A 17,868-nucleotide genomic window follows, 5' to 3' on the forward strand; every position below is an offset into this window, starting at 1 on the left:
CATGTTTTTGAGGTTCATCCATATTGTAACATATATCAGTACTTCATTACTTTTTATGGCTGAATACTATTCTGTTGAACATATATAACACAATTTGTTTATCCATTCATCCCTTGATGGACATTTGGTTGTTTCCATCTTTCAGCTATTGTAAATAGTGCAGCTATTAACATGTACATGTAAATATTTATTTGGGCACATGTATTCGGTTGTTTGGGGTAAATAGGTGTGGAATTGCTGGGTCATATGGTAATTCTATGTTTAGATTTCTGAGGAACTGACAAACTGTTTTCCACAGTAGCTGCACCATTTTATATTCCTACCAACAAATACAAGGGCTCCAGTTTCTCCACATCCTCACCACCACTTGGTTTCCACTCTTTTTTTTATCATTTTATTATTTATTTTTTATTATTACCATCCTAGTGTGTGTGACATGGTATCTCTTTGTGGTTTTGATTTGCATTTTGCTGACGACTAATGATGTTGAACATCTTTTCATATGCTTGTTGGCTGTTTATATATCTTCTTTGGAGAAATGTTTATTCAGGTCCTTTGCCCTTTTTAATTGTGTTGTTTATCTTTTTGTTGTTGAGTTGTACAAGTTTTTTTATATATTCTTGATGCTAGACTCTTTTCAAATATATGATTTGCAAATATTTTCTCCCACTCCATATGTTGTCTTTTTACTTTCTTGATGATAATCTTTGATTCACAAAGTTTTTTAATTTTTTAATTTTGATTTTTTACAAAGGTTTTTAATTTTTTATGAAGTGCAATTTATCTGTTTTGTTGTTGTTGCTCATACTTTTAGTGTCATATCTAAAAATCCATTATCAAATCCAAGGTCATGAATATTCATATCTATGTTTTCATATAAGATTTTTATAGTTTTAACTTATATTTAAGTCATTAATCTTTTTTTTTTAAAGATTTTATTTATTTATTTGACAGAGAGAGAGAGAGCGAGAGCAGGAACACAAGCAGGGGGAATGGGAGAGGGAGAAGCAGGCTTCCTGCCAAGCAGGGAGCCCGATGTGGGACTCGATCGCAGGACCCTGGGATCATGACCTGAGCCGAAGGCAGATGCTTAACGACTCAGCCACCCAGGTGCCCTACGTCATTAATCAATCTTGAGTTAGTTTTTATATAGAGTGTGAGGCAGGAATCCAACTTCATTTTTTTGTATATGGATACGCAATTGGCCAACCACTATTTGAAGAGACTATCCTTTCCCCATTGAATGATCTTAGCACCCTTGTTGAAAATTAGTTGGCCATAGATATATGGGCTTATTTATGGACTCAATTCTATCCCAGTGGTTTATAGGCCTGTCCTTGTGCTAGTATTATATTGTTTTCATTACTATAACTTTGTGGTAAGTTTTGAAATCAGAAAGTATGAGACCTTGTTCTTTTTCAATATTGTTTTGGTTATATAGGGCCCTTTGCAATTCTATATGAATTTGAGGGTCATTTCTGCAAAACAAGGCTTAGAATTTTGATAAAGATTGCATTAAAATTATTACAGGATTTGAACAGAGAAAATGATGTGACTAGAATTGAATTGTCTTAGACAGCATTCTACAATATGGATAGGAAAAGGAAGGAGTCTGGGAGACCACTAAAAAAGTTAGCACAACAGGAAGGCTCAGACCTATATTGTCAGAGTGAAGTAAAGGGACAAATGCCAGACAGGCTGTGGAGGCAGACTTGAAGGGACTGAAGAAATTGGTCCATGCATTTAATAATTTGCACCCCATTGTTATATGCCCCAGGCCCTGCAAATGTTATGGTAAACAAGATGGATATGTTATTTTGCTTTCATGGACCTTGAACTCTAATGGGGCAGGAACAGGGGAACAGTAAACAGTGAAATAAAGAGCAAATTGTGATCACAGTGCTATGAAGAAAATGAATAAGCTACTATTACAGAGATAACAGAGGAAGGCCTATTTTATATAGGAAAGGCCTTGGTGAAGAACAGTTATTTATGTATTTATTTTCAGGTAGGCTCCACACCCAGTGTAGAGCCCAATGCAGGGCTTGAACTCACAACCCTGTGATCAAGAGTTGGACGTTTAACCGACTAAGCCACCCAGGCACGCCCCCCACATTTTTTTAAAGATTTTATTTATTTATTTGAGAGAGAGTGAGCATGAGTGGGGGGGAGGGGCAGAGGGAGAGGGAGAAGCAGGCTCCCCACTGAGCAGAGAGCCTGACTCCTGGGACTCGATCCCAGAACTCCGTAATCATGACCTGAGCCAAAAGCAGATGCTTAACTGATTGCCTTAACCCAGGTGCTCTCCTTTTATTTTTTTTTAATTTTTATTTATTTATTTATTTGATAGAGAGAGAGCCTGAATGGGGGAAGAGCAGAGGGAGAGGGACAAGCAAACTCTATGCTGAGCACGGAGCCTGAAGCAGGCCTCAATCCCAGGACCCTGAGATCATGACCTGAGCAGAAATCAAGAGTTGGAGGCTTAACTGACTGAACCACTCAGGTGTCTCTCTCAGTCTTTTTGTGTGTGTGCTGATTAGTCTGGTTTAGCAATTTGACTGATTTTTTTTTTTAATTAACTTTTGGTCTCATTGATTTTTCTTTTTTCTCTTTCATTGGTTGTGCTCAGATCTTTATTACTTTCTTTCTATGCATAATACTTTGGTTTAATTTGCTCCCTTTGTTTAGTAAGGTAGAAACTGAAGTCACTGATTTGAGAACTTTCTTTTTTTATTATGGGTATTACCTCCTAAGGACTGCTTTATTGCCATCCACAAATTTTGATATGTTGTATTTTAATTTTCATTCAGTGCAAAATATTTCCTAGTTTTCCTTTTGATTTCTTCTTTGACCCATGGGTTACTTAGAATTGTATATTGATTTCACATATTTGGGGATTTTCCAGATGTTTTTCTGTTATTGATTTCTAACTTAATTTCACTGTAGTTAGAGAACATACTTTGTATGTCTTAAATTCTTATAAGTTTATTAAAACTTGTTTTGTGGCCCGATATATGGTCTATCTTGGTAAATATCTTGTGTGTACTTGAAAAAGAATTATATTCTTGTGTCTTGTAGTGATCTATAAATGTCAGTTAGGTTAAGATGGTTAATAGTATTGTTTGGGTCTGTTATATCTGCTGTGGTCTGAATGTTTGTGTCTACCCTCAAATATATACATGGAAATCTTCACCTCCAAAGGTGATGGTATTAGTAGGTGGGGCATTTGGGAGGTCATTAGGTCAGGAAGGTGGAGCCCTCATAAATAAGATTAGTACTCTTACAAAAGAGAACCCATAGAACTTCTTATTCCCTTCTATCAGGTGAGGACACAGAGAAAAGATACTGGCCATAGACCAGGAAGAGGGCCCTCACTCAACCATGCTGGCTCCCTGATCTCCAATTTTCAGTCTCCAGAACCCATGAAAATTAAATTTCAGTTGTTTATAAGCTACACAGTCTGTGGTATTTTGTTATAGTGAACCAAAATGATTAAGACAATATCCTTGCTGATCTTGTTTCTACTTGGGCTATTATTATGAGAGTGTTTTTAAAACCTCTAAAAATAGCATATGCCTATTTTTCCTTCAAGTTGTTTCAGTTTTTTCTCATTTATTTTGAAGCTCTGTTATTAGATACATAAATGATTAGTACTTTTTTTTAAAAAGATTTTATTTATTCATTTGCTAGAGAGAGAGAGAGAGAGCACAAGCAGGGGGATAGGCAGCAGAAAGGGATAAGCAGGCTCCCCGCTGAGCAGGGAGCTCCATGCGGGGCTGGATCCCAGGACCCTGGGATCATGACCTGAGCTGAAGGCAGATGCTTAATGACTGAGCCACCCAGGCACCCCTGGTTTTTAGTAATTGTATTATGAAATATCTTGTTATAGTTTTCTTTGTGTTTCTGGTGTTTGTGTTCATCAAGCTTGTGAGATCTGTGGGTTTATAATTTTCATCAAATTTTGAAATTTCAGTCATATTTCTTCAAATGTCTATTCTGATCTTTCCCCAGCCTACCTTTATCCTTTCCTTCTTGAACTCCAACTACAAGTATGTTAGGCTGCTTAAAGATTTTCCATAGCTTATTTTTTTTTAAGATTTTATTTATTTATTTGACAGAAAGACACACAGTGAGAGAGGGAACACAAGCAGGGGGAGTAAGAGGGAGAATCAGGCTCCCAGCCGAGCAGGGAGCCCAATGCAGGGCTCGATCCCAGGACCCCTGGATCATGACCTGAGCTGAAGGCAGACGCTTAATGACTGAGCCACCCAGGCGCTCCTCCCATAGCGTATTGATTCCTTTTTTAATTCCTTTTTCTCTCTACAATTCATCTTGGAAATTTTATATTGTGTGTCTTCAAGTTCACCAATCCTTTCTTCTGCAATGTCTATTCTTCCATTAATCCCATCCAGTGTATTTTTCACCTTAGAGATGGTTGTTTTCATCTCTAAATTGGATTTAGAAATTTTTTATACCTTCCTTGTCTCTACTTAATTTTTTGAATATATGTCCATTATAATAACTGTTTTAATGTTCTTGTCTGCTAATTCTAACATCTATACAGTTGTTAGTTTCAGTGATTGATTTTTCTCCTCATTATGGGTCATATTTTTATTTGCATGCCTTAGAATATCTGATTGAATGGCAGATGTGAATTTTAGCTTGTTGGGTGCTGAATATTTTTGTATTTTTATAAACATGCCTGAATTTTAATTTGAGATGCAGTTAAATAACTTTAAAATAGTTTGATCCTTTTGGATCTTGCTTTTTATTTTTGGGCAGCGCTCAAGCAGCATTTAGTCTAGGGCTAATTACTCTCCAATACTAGGGCAAGACCCTTCTAAGTACTCTGTCTTGTTGAACTGGGACATTTCTAGTTGGCCTGGTGTGAATAGCGACTGTTCTTGGCCCTCTGTGAGTGCCCAGTACTTTTCCTTCTAATGCTTTGAGATGGTTTGTTCTTTCCATGACCCTGAGTACAGGCATACACTGATCAGCACTACTGAATTCCCAAGGAAGACCCTCTGCAGATCTCTGGGATTCTCTGTGTTGTTATCTTGTCTCCATATCTGAGTTGTGAATGCTAGCTATCTTGTTCTCCCTGGTCTCACAGCTCTTGCAGTTCCCTCTTTTCCTGCCGTGGCCTGTAAGTTCTCTGAAGATGATAAGCTAGGGCCAATCTTGTACATTTCCCATCTCTGAGGCATCACTCCTTTACTGCGTGATATCCATCTTGAAAACTGTTGTTTTATATATTTTGTCTGGCTTCTTTTTGTTGTTGTTGGTTCAGGTGGGAGAGTAAATATGGTCCTTGTTACTACATCTTGGCCAGATTGAGAAGTTCCCCTAAGGCTCTAATCTTAATAGTTACTTCACATTTTTAGAAGAGGAAGAGAAACATTCCAAGAGTCTATAACCAGTAGCCTCTGGTACAACCAGTCTGTAAAATGAAGTGTGACTGTTGTTTAATCTGCCTATTAATGCTTTTTAAACACCCAGAATATTATAAAGGTTTGCTGTGAGTAGTGGTTTATAGATTGTCTGGGCCAGACTTCAGAGCTCTGGGGCCTCCTTTAAACATGCCAGTGACATTTTCAAAACACAAGGGGCCATTGATAGATTGCAAATCAGTTTTCACTCTTACTTGGTAGTCATTCTGCAAACTTGGTTCTGCTTCTACTTTTGTCATCTGGGTAAGGTTGCAATTAAGGAAAATTTACTCTCTAAAGATGTTAGTAGTATGTAGGGCCCCTTGACATAGGCAATTTACCGTGATTTGAGGCTTTATTTCTTGGACACTAAAAACCTTTCTAGTCCCACTCTGAGAAGTGCTGTGTGATTCTTGTTTATCTTATTCTTAAAAATTTATTTGAAATTGAAGGGAAACTCTTACAATCTTATTTGCATGAAAAGAAAAGACCAGTATTTTAATTAAAGCAAAGGAGAGAGAGGGCTTACGGAAAGCTGAAAATAATCATACTAATGAATATATTCTTAAGCACTTACTATGGGTATTTCACTTGTTTTGGCAATGGGGTGACAAAAGAATGGGCTGGCTATTTTTATTTTTATGTACCTCTGTGAATCTCATAGATTTAGTCTTCAAAACAGTCTTATTTAGGGGCACCTGGGTGGCTCAGTTGTTCAGTGTCTGCCTTAGGCTTGGGTCATGATCCCAGGGTCCTGGGATCGAGTCCCGCATTGGGCTCCTTGCTCAGCGGGGAGCCTGCTTCTCCCTCTGCTGCTCCCTGAGGGACTGCTTGTGATTCTTCTCTCTCTGTGTGTCAAATAAATAAATAAAATCTTTATTTAAAAAAAGTCTTATTTAATAGTAATTTATTTTCCCTTTTCTTTTCTTCTTCTTTTTTTTTTTATATAATCTCTACATCCAACATAGGACTTGAACTTTTGAACTCAAGACCCCAACCAAGATCAGGAGTCACATGCTCTACTGATGGAGCCATTTTGAACATGATCAGCTAGTCACATCTAGCTGCCCATCAGAGCTTTGGTTAACATGAAGTAATTGGTGTTATTTCAGTGTCATATAATTTCAGATAAAAACAGAGAATCCTGGGGCTCCTGGCTGGCTAGCTCAGTCAGTGGAGCATGTGACTCTTGATCTTGGGGTTGTGAGTCCGAGCCCCATGTTGGGTATAGAGATTACTTAAAAAATAAAAATACAAATTTTTTTTAATTGAAAAAAAAATCTTGCTGTTCTAGGTAATTTGAACAGCCTAATTGTAGATGAATATATAATTTCTTTTAGGCTTTTTGAGATACTGAAAATAGCTTTTTCTTTCTTAACTGGCTGGGGCCTAGGGTTATCCAGTAAGGAGCTTACAGTTTAGTTTTGGAGATAAATATAAATAACAGAAAAAAAACAAAATGAGGCAGGCCTGCTAAGTTGCCACATTGAGTGGTACAGATCCTAAGTGTTATAGTATTTTATTGGATAGAGAGATCCCTGAGCTGAGCTATCATAATCTGAACAGGTAGCTAGGACTAAGAAATATTCTGAGCTGGGAAGCAGTGGATATAAATGTTCAGTGGCAGGAATGTCAGCTATATGTTGTGGCTACTGTACAGTGAGGAAACAGTCTGTCACAGTAGTTGGAGATTAGGTGGAAAAAATAGGTGAGGGTCAGATCTAAGAACCTGAGTTCTTTGATTTTGTACTTTATACAGAGATGGCAGCGCAAATGAGAAAGTTCATTGAAGAGACTCTGTAATGGAAAAAGCCAAGGGCCTGGTGACCAAATGTGAGGACTGAGAGGGAAGAGTCCGAGGTTTTTAGCTAGGACAAGAGTTATCATTATAGCAAATAGAAAAGTCAGAAAGGAGGGCTTGAATGAAGTGATGCCAGAGATCCCTGAAGCATTTTCTAAAAATTCCCAATTTCTCTGTGTGGCTCCTGACTGGACAGCACTTTCCCTATGGTCCTTTGCCCTTAATTGTTGAGCCTAGCAGGATGAAATTACATTTGGAAGGGCATTTAGAGGTCATGAGGTCACCTGGCCTAATCTCTTCATTTTACAGATAAGCAGATCTGGGGCTTCAGATATTGTGACTTCCCTTAGGGCCACACAGCTAGGCTGGCCTCTTGGCATTGTTTTCTGAAATTCTTCCAGCAAATGCTGCTTGTTAGTAAAGTGGGCCTTGTGTACCACCACAATTCAATTAGTGTTTGACTTGATTCCTCAAATAGTTTTTCACCTTCAAAAATCAAATAAATTAATAGTTAAAATAATTCCTTCTGAGTGGTCTGATATTTTCCTTTATCCATACATGTTGTCGCAAACCTTGTAGTACACCGTGGGCATTAATGCCAAACTCGGCCTGGGTGAAATGAGTCTGCTCTCTTGAAAAGTGCCTGAGCTATTTGAGGGGGAGAAGGAATGAGTAAGTCTGAAGTGATTCCTACTGAGACTCCTTTCCAGAATTTTTAAAATGAAAAACGAGGATGTGTGGTGGAGATCAGTAAAGGATTTGCTTCCTTTCTTTGCCCCCCTAAATCCTAGCTCCTATGACTTCTCATGCATGGAACCCTGAATTCGTGAGTCCTACCCTGCCCGAGGAGAATGAGATTAGCTAATGCGCTGAGTAAGTGAACTAAGCTGCTTTAAGAGGTCTCACCCAGTCTTACGCCTCGGCTGGAACCTGGGGAGAGCGCCTTCTCTTTCCCCTCCCCCAAGCCTCTTTCCTCATTTTCTACATGGCTGTCTGTCTCCCTTACCCCGTCCCCTCTGCCTGTGTCCCGCACCTCCTCCCTCGGGGTCACGCACCCCCACGCCCTCCCCGCTTTATTTATTTAGGGCCTCCCGGCGGCATCCAGCCGGCACCTTCACGCTGGTCCACAGTCTTCTAGCGAGCGAGGGGCAGAGCTGAGTGAGCATAAGCCCCGCCCCTAGCCTTGGGCGGAGCTAGTGGCCTAGAGGGGTCCCTTGATTGGTGTGGGCGGGGCCTGCTGCGAGGGGCGGGATCAGGAGGTCGGGCCAAGGCGGGGAGGGTGGTGGGCCCCGCTGGGGGTAGGAGGCGCGGCGCGGAGGCCCGTAGAGCGTGGCGCAGCTGTGGCGGCGTTTCCCGCTCGCTATGCGTCGGGCGAGGGTCCCCGAAGGTAAGTACGGGGAGGGGTCTGGGCGCCGCGAGAGCCAGGTGAAGGAACCCCCGCGGGCGCGTTCGAGCCAGGTGTGGTTTGGTAGGACCGGCCCCTGGGCCACTTCCGTGCGTAGTAGGAGCGTCTGGTGCGGAAGGGCGGCCCCCTGGCGTGAACCCCTAGAGGCAGGGAGACACGGGGTCCGGCTCTAGTTTTGCAGCACTTGTTCACGGCATTACCGCCGAGACAGAAAACATTTGCGTTGCTCCACACACCTCCCTAAATCTCGAGAGACCTCAGGTAGTGAGATTTTATGTTCTTTAAAATACATTTCTAGTTTGTGGTTCAGGACTGGAGGAGAAACTCGATAATGAACTTGCAGTGCAGCTTTATTTTGACTTCGCGTTATTCAGTTTGCAAGAAGAGTGCGATTGGTAATGGGACTGTTATTTAAACAGGGACACCAGGATTTACATAGGCAGTGTATTGTGGAGGTTAAGCTCTTAGGCTTTGAAGCTGGAGTGCTTGGGTTTGAATCTACTTGTTAATTGTGAAAACTTGGGCAATTTGCTTAATTTCTCTATGACTTTGTTTCTGCATATGTAAAATGAGGATAATGATAGTTCCATCTTTATAGGATTGTTATGAGGATTAAATCAGTTAGTACTTAATTCCGTCTGGCGCATAGTCCACAATAACGTTGGGTATTATGCATTTAGATGGGCATTAATCTTCAAAGCTGTCAACACCGGAAAACCTTTCCGCAGAGTTGTAGCTAGAAATGCTTGGGGATTCCTTTGGAATTTCAGAGACTGAATCCCACCAGATAAGGTCTCATTACTTTTCTCACCTACTAGAGATGTGATCCTCCACCTGGTTTCAAATCTAATCCACTCTCAAATGATACAGAAGCCTCAGAGTCTTAAAGGCTGATCTATCTAAAAGACGGATGAAAAAGGCAGCACTTTCAGAGAGGGTATCCTCATTTTTAACACCAAGCTCCGGTATGCTTGTTTAAAAGAAGGTCATTATCACTTTTATACAGAACTTACAAGTTGTGTTACTTGAGATGGGTGCTTATTTGTACTATTATTGCAAAAGGACGTAAACCAGAGTACCCAAATACATAAATAAACTAAACATCATAGGAATCATAACTAGCCACATAGAATCTCAGAATTGAAAGGAATCTGAAAAATCACAACAGCTGCCCTTTACAGATAAGGATGAGGCCCCAGGATCCAGAACCAATAAAATGCATAGTTTAGGGTAGAATTCAGCTCTGCTGAACAACGAATTATAAAATCAAAGAATGATGTTACTTCTGATTTTGGTAATTGTACTGTTTTTATTTTTGACAGTTTTATGGTGCTGTGAATGGTTTTTCTCTCTGCAGCATCCTCCTTGGTAGCTTAATTGCATGATTCATAATCATTCTTCAGCACCTTTGATTTAAATCACAAGTCTCAAAAGTTGCTACATCAATGATTGCTTTGAGAACAAGATGATTGTCTCTTAAGCTTTTTACAAACATGTTCCAACAGTGCTTTGGTTTTGTTGTTTTAAAATGTAGTCCTTTTCTCCCATGTAGGGAATATAAACAGCCAGTGTAAACAAATTGACCTACTAGGCAGTTTGTTATCACTGTGTTATTGGTGAAGTTTTTTTGATCTGCTAGGATAGAGTCAGGAAGTGGAACACTGAATACTAGCCCAAGGAAATAGGACTGGGTCACCAAAGAGATACACTGCAATTGCTGCTAACTTCAAAAGCATCACGGAGTGAAACTATTTGAAAATATTGGTGTGTTAGTTGCTGACTCTTTCCTGGCTCCTTGCATGGTTCACTCCCTCACCTCTAGGTATTTGTTTAGATGTCACTATCTCAGTCAGACCCTAATTAAAAATTCCATACAACCCCACTCTTCCTATAATATGTATTTATCTCTTTATTTACTTGTTCATTATCTCTTGTCTGCCATTAGAGGGTAAGTTCCATGAGGGCTGTGGTGCTTGCCAGTTGTGTTCACTGCTGTATCCTGAGTGCCTGGAAACTGCCTGGCACCAGGTGTCAGATTTGTGCATCTGATGCAGACATTTCCAGCTAGGGCTAGTAATTACTTAAACCAATTCACTGCCATTTTGCCCTGCTCCCCCTTCGCCCCTTTTCTAATTATTTATTCTGGTTACCCAGGAATAAAACCTTGAGGCAGTATTAATGCCTCCTTCCACCTTGCACTCCACATGCAATAGCAAATCGCTATTACTTATTTCTCCAATTTTTTGCAAACCTGCCATTCTTATTGTTGCCAAACTCCTGTTTCTTTAAGCCCTCCTCCATTTCATTCCATTCTCTACACCTACAACCTTTCAAGTTCCCTTTCTGAATGCCTTTACACCCTCATCTGCAGAATGAAATCCAGAGTGAGAAGCCTGGCATTCAGAGTTCTCTACGTGATTTCAAATGCACTTTTCCAGCCTCTGTCTCCTATATGTAAGAAAAGTGATTTCCAATTTATGCTTGTGACTATGAAAATAAAATAAGGCTTTAATGATAATGCCATGTAAAAGCCAAAGGTGAGTGTTGCTTCTTGACAGTTTCTGTTTTTATCGAGTGGAGTGAATGTTTTCCTGTAAGTGGGCAGGAATTCAGACAAATTGAACGAATGGCTATTCTCTGTACTGAGGACTTTTGCTGCCCTCTCTGTTTTGAGTGCTCAGCCTTCATATCCTCCCTCACCAACCCAAATACTTAGATAAGTTCAGTTGGAAGTTTTTTTTTTTTTTTTTCTTCCTCTGAATTCTAGAAACTTTTCATACTTTTCTTAGAGAATTTATCAGTCTATTTTGAATTGTAATTCTTTGGGCATTTATCTTTTCTTTTTGCTACATATTAGCTCCTGGAGGGCAAGAATCACGCACATAAAAATTCCAGTTACTTTTTTAAGGAAATATAAGACATCCACTTCTTTGTTTTTAAGTAAAAGTGAACTTAAAGTTCTTTTTTACAGGTCTTTAAATCATTAGATATTGAGCTTCAACAATCATTTCTACAATATGGACAATTAAGGAAGAAGGCAGGGGCCAATTTAGTACTACATAAAAAGATCCAAATGAAGATACTGAGATCTGGATTCATAGAAGGGAAGAGGTGTAGGGAGAGCAACATACCCAACACCCACATAAATGGACACGCAGAAGTTTAAAAAGTTACACAGACTCACTCAGGAAACCATTAGGGCAAGACAGACTTCATGGAGTAACATCTGCAGCTTTGGTTTTTCTTGTGGGGAATTATTCCCAGCTTTATTTTGTTTTTGCATCTCTACGCACAAATAATACTGTCACTGCTTTGTTTTCTGAACTGGGTAAGACTGAACTTTCTCTTCCTCTTTCTGGTCTGCAGAATGTAGTTTACCTTCTTTTCCTTTATTTTTAAACTAATAAAATGTTCATACTTCTTTCTTATTTTCCTGTATGTATGGAGAAGATATATGCCAGAAGCTCTTAGTTCTTCAGAGAAAAGAGATAGAAGATACTTGAATTTATCTATTGTGAGAAGCTTCCGGCTTTAATGTTTGATACCAGCATCTGGTTTAATATATTTTGTTTCATTTCATTACCAACATATCCTTGCACATACTCCAGTTGAATGAATGCTTTTATTTTGCATGTGACTTTTTCTGATAAATTAAAATTTGTCTCTAGAACATCTATAGACATTTCTGAAATTTAATTTTCTCTCCTGTTGCCTCCCAAACCTCGACTGGGTTTTTCGCATTCTAGGACATGCATTAGCCTAACTTACTCTCTTTGTTGATTTTGAGTACTTAGAGGTGTCAACTGTATTTATTTTACCATTCCTAGGATGAAGCTGCAGTTTCTATTGGTAGGAAAGAGTTGGTAAGGAAAATAAATATAAAAGTCCTAATTTTTTACATGTTAAAACTTTAAGGTAAAAATCTGCAGATTATTTTTACTAATAAGTAGCTATTATAAGGTCAGGACTTAAAGCTAATATACTACAATTTATTTTTAAAATTTTTAAAATTTAAATTTTTAAACATCTGTTTTTTAAATTGTAGTATATTAGCTTTAAGTCCTTACCTTATATTAGCTATAAGGAGAAAACTTACTACCAATTACATATTTAAATCATACCACAATTTAAATTTCTTCTTATGTGCTAACCAGTGAAGTTTTACTGTCAGAAAAAGAATCTTGAAAGCAAATATTTGCTTTGGAGTACAGTTTCCTTTATCACACTGTATAAGCAGCTTTGTTTACCCTGAGTTCTCCTTGTTTTCAAAAGCCTTAGTTAAGGGTACATATCAGATAGGATCATTCATACAAATAATAAAAGATGGGGTGCAGACTAATTACACATTTCGAGCACATGATAAACACTATGCAAGTATCTGTTAAATAAATCTATATTTTTCAGGATTTTGTTAAGAGTACTGTAGCATACTAATATGTTTAATAATGGAATTAATCTAGTAAAGGGAGAAATTGATGATTCAGGAGACATTAACGAATGATGAGCCCTTGGTTACTTCGAAAATCTCGCACACTTTGGCAAATGGCAATTTTTACGTGCCTCTCTCCACCTGTTTGTTGAAAGAATAAATGAAATGTGTACCCTAGGTACATGACAGTACATAAGTCACAATTTCTACACTCTAGTCAGGGAGGTTTTCAATATACAAGATGTAATCTTAGATGATTATAAATGCTAAAATGGAAAAAAACCAGGATGACGACAGATTACTGTGGGGAAGGAGCACTGTAGTTAGGTGGTCCCAAAGGCTTGCACAGGGGCCTCAGTGTGAAGAGCTGATGGGAGAGCATGCTAGGCAGAGGGGACACAGGTATAAGAGATGAGATGGGAGAGTGCTCAGTGTGTGTGAGAAGTAGGAACGGGGCTGTTCCCACAGGAGTCTAGTGAGTAGGGTGGTGGGAGGCACTGGTGGGATGCAGCTGGAGAGATTGGAAAAGGTTAGGGCATGTGGGTGCTTGTAGGCTATTAGCAATAATTCAGGGTTTGGATTTTATTCTAAGGGCAGTGGGAAGCAATGGAAAGAATTTAAGCAATGGGGTGAAATTATCAGATTTATAGTGATGAAGAAAATGATCCTGGTTACTGCAGGAATAATGGATTGCGGGGGGTTAGAGTGGAAGGTTCTCTAAAGAGACTGTGAAATGTGATGGTGATTTTTCTTTGTGGGGGTTCTTTGGCAGTTGCTTTTGTTTTTGGTTCCTTCTCACTTCTCCCAGTCTTCCCAGCCAGAGAGCCAGAGCAAGGCTTCATAGGACCTGCAGTATTTTACCACTGCTAATTCTGTGTGAAATTCCATGTTCATTTTTCTCATGCCTCATATAATCATCCATCAACCCATGACTCTGCCAGTGATCACAGTCCTCCAGGAATCATCCTTGAAACTGTTCTGTGTTCCCATCTTCCTGGAACATACGCTGGGAGTGTGCCTTCCGGTGGAAAAGCTTGGGAAGCCAGGAAGAGGGCAGGTGTTCTGGTTATGGGGAACCCAAGACAGAGACCTTAGGAGGCTGAGAAGGATAGAGCAGAGCATTGCAGCTGCAGTGAACATCCCTACCCTGTTGGTTCTGGAACCAGTGGAGGGACATGTTACCAGTTGGACTCAGTTGAGGATCTTCTTCCTTATCCTGGCAGCTTTGAGTCTAGTATTGGAAAACAGAGGATTGTCTGTTGTTACTTCTACCTCCTCACTCAGTCCTTTCCTTAAATATCTGTATTAAATGGAGCCAGTTTCAGAGAACCGGCAGACTCATGTAACTTTTATCAAGGTTTTTGGATACTGCTGTCAGATTGTTGGGTGCAGACCATTCTTCTATATTGTGTCCCAACATTGAATATCTTACACATATTTTATTTATTTATTTTTTTAGAAAGTGGTTTCTTTTCTCTTTTTTTTAGGATTTTATTTATTTGACAGAGAGAGACACAGTGAGAGAGGGAACACAAGCAGGGTAGGTGGGAGAGGGAGAAGCAGGCTTCCTGCGGAGCAGGGAGCCCGATGCAGGCTCGATCCCAGGACCCTGGGATCATGACCTGAGCCGAAGGCAGATGCTTAACGACTGAGCCACGCAGGCGCCCTGCACATATTTTATTTCTAATTCTTAATACCACTTTTCTTTATCAAGAATCAGGATAAATAAAAGGTACCTCAAATAAGAGATACGATAAACCTTGGAAAAACTAGGACTGCTTTGTGATTACAGAATGAGGGAAAAATCAAACAGGGGCGTGGGGTGGGAATTAGAGGAAGGATATATTAGTAAGGAAGGAAAACAGGAAAAGTTGTAACTGATTCATCCTGTGATATTTGTAGGGGAGGTTACTATGTATCTTCCATTTTCAGATCCTGTTAGATTTTTAATCTGTTGTGCAGTGAATTTAATTTACAGATGTGACAAAGATGTGCTTTGTTTCTATCGGATGTGTTTGGAGCTAGTATTCTGAAACGTGGAAATAAACAGATACAGATTATATACTATTACAGTAGGCTTTCAGTAAAGTAACTAGTCAGTTTGAAGAATTTCCTAAGGTGCTTTTAATGTAGTTTAAAATGAAACCCAACTCTCTTGGCCTGTGCTCGGGAATAATTCCTGCCCCCTTCCCCATGCCCATTCCTTTTCATATTCTCTGGGTCAGTCCCCATTTTCCAAACCAGTTCCTATGCCATACCCTAGGTCTGTACGGGGATTTTATTTTGTCTCTTCCTTTGTCAGTTCCCTCCTTTAGGACCATTGTTTCCAAACATCCAGCACCAACACTCCTGCCCCCCTGCCCCCCTACTGAAGAAAATTTGTAGCTCTTCCAGGTCTGCTTCTTGCCTTTTGGAACAGGATTGTTCTTAATTTCCCTTATGCCTTGGTATAATCACTTGCAAATCACTGAACCCCTCTTTGCCATATTAGTTGAGAGTGGATAGGATACTTACGAATTTATCTGTCTTGTAATTTTGGGTAAGGTCCACTAGTCAGTACCAAACAGCATCCATGATGTGTGAAAGAAATGGAGTTAAGAACTTCTCTGCTTAAATTTTAGAGGTAAAAAGCTGGAGAATCTTTGGATTTTCTTATAAAACATTTTTTGGCTGTCTGAAACAAAGATGGACAAGATCCAGGACAGTAAGTGCATGTAATGGACAAAAACATGGGCACAATGATGAAGGAAAAAAATTCTTTTAAAAAAGCCTTAACTGATGTTAGCTATATGGAATTGAAATAAAAACCTTAATTTTAAAAAGGCCTTAATCAGTGCCTATTTTAAGCAGTATTTGTCAACAAAATTGTAACATAACATGAATTTGGACAGTTTTCTGTCATGGTATTTCATCCATATTTCCTACTTTTTATAGTCCCGAAATAAAAAAAAATAAATCTGTTAATGATTTTTTAAAACTCCCCCCCCCCCCATGGTAGCATCCTTTCGTGTGTCCTTCTTATTTCATAATTTAGCCCTTGATTGTCCTTGTGATGGGGCCAGTACTCGGGGCCTATCCTGTACCATTGACATAAGATGTTTTATGAAGCTGGGCCACTCCTCGTACAGTGCTACACAAACTGACCCCTCCTGGTGGCAGAATCAGAACGCTGCTTTTCCTGTGCATGGCCTTTTTTCTATAACCTGATAGCTAATGGATGCTTGGTGTTCTCCCCTCTTCAACCTGTATCTCCAAAGGTGATTCAGAAGAAGGGGATGCAAGCAGTAGTACTATAAGGAATTCAGAGACAGTGTGTGCACATCAGGCTCTCAGGTCAGAGCTGTGATCACCATACGGTGCTACCACCCAAAGCTGTGTGCGAATGTGGACCTTGTAGCCTAGGTTTGTTCATCTGCAAAATGCAGATAAAGATACTTGATGAGTCTCTATGAGGAACAAGTGATATGTTAGATGTAAGGCACGCTTCAGATAGTGCCTAGCATTAGTACTTAGTAAATACTAGTTTCTTAACCTCAACAGTATTGACATCTTGGGCTAGATAACTTTCTGTTGTAGTGGCTGTCCTGTACGTTGTAGGATGTTTAGCATCATCCTTGACATGTAGCCACTTAGCAACCCCCTCAAGTTGTGACAACCAAAAAATCCCCAGACATTGCCCACTGTTCCCCTGATGAGAACCACTACATATAAATACAGTATTTACTAGCTGTTAGTCTACCTTTGCAAACCACTTTCCCCCTAAAGTCTGGCTGGTCCCTGAAAGTTCTATTCTCATCTGACCCACTTCTTTTTGTCAATTTGGACTTGTCTGAGTTGATTCACTGGATGAATGTCAAGGTTAGTTCTTTTATTCTGGGTTAGTATCTGAACTTAGTCTCATTAGAGCTACAAGACCCACCCCTAGGTGAGCCAGCTGCCCCTGGAAACCAGTCTCCAAGACTATATTGTGACTCGCCAACAGAGTGAAGGCAGATTCTTTTACCATTCTTCTTCTTCTTTTTAAATTTTATATATTGTTTATTTGAGAGAGAGAGACACAGCAAGAGAGGGAACACAAGTAGGGGGAGTGGGAGAGGGAGAAGAAGACTCCCCGCTGAGCAGGGAGCCCGATGTGGGGCTCGATCCCAGGACCCTGGGATCATGACCTGAGCCGAAGGCAGACACTTAACGACTGAGCCACCCAGGCGCCCCTCTTTTTTTTTTTTTTTTTTTAAGATTTTTTCTCTTTTTGGTAATCTCTACACCCAACATGGGGCTCGAACTCAAGACCCTGAGCTCAAGAGTTGCATGCTCCACTGACCGAGCCAGCCAGGTGCCCCCCACCCCCCAACCCCCCCACCCCACCACTCTTCTTTTGAAAAGCCTAACTTACCTATGAACCTCCCCCAAAATTCTAAGTTTTATTCCCACATGAACAACATAGCTTTTTTCTATTTGTTTTTAGTTGTGGGGTTCTTATATCAGTCCTCTTCTCTCTGTTTTATTTCCCTGCTTGGCCATAAGATGATTTTGCAGAATTTTAATTGCTTCAGTTTCACAGAATAAACACAGATTAAATTTATAGTAATAGCAGGGTTGCTTTTTCGTAGTTTCAGTCCTGACTACTTAAGAATAAATTTATGAGGGGCACCTGGGTGGCTCAGTCGTTAAGCATCTGCCTTCGGCTCAGGTCGTGATCTCAGGGTCCTGGGATCAAGCCCCGCATCGGGCTCCCTGCTCTGCGGGAAGCCTGCTTCTCCCTCTCCCACTCCCCCTGCTTGTGTTCCCTCTCTCGCTGTGTCTC

General features: G+C 40.0%; 1 protein-coding gene across 2 annotated transcripts in view; it reads left to right on the forward strand.

Moving 5' to 3' along the window:
- The window catches only part of LOC118014888 (serine/threonine-protein kinase Sgk3), a 134,595-nt gene that overhangs the window by 44,840 nt on the left and 71,887 nt on the right, over nt 1-17,868 (forward strand). The window contains exon 1 of one of the 2 annotated variants that reach the window (XM_035011269.1): nt 8,536-8,617. The exons of the other annotated variant lie outside the window; for it this stretch is intronic. The gene's annotated coding sequence lies outside the window, so the exon portion shown is untranslated. Of the gene's footprint in view, nt 1-8,535; nt 8,618-17,868 lie in introns of those variants that run through there. 2 annotated transcript variants of the gene reach the window in all.

Source organism: Mirounga leonina, unplaced genomic scaffold, assembly GCF_011800145.1.
Source record: "Mirounga leonina isolate KUSES-001 unplaced genomic scaffold, KU_Mleo_1.0 Mir_165, whole genome shotgun sequence".
Taxonomy (NCBI): domain Eukaryota; kingdom Metazoa; phylum Chordata; class Mammalia; order Carnivora; family Phocidae; genus Mirounga; species Mirounga leonina.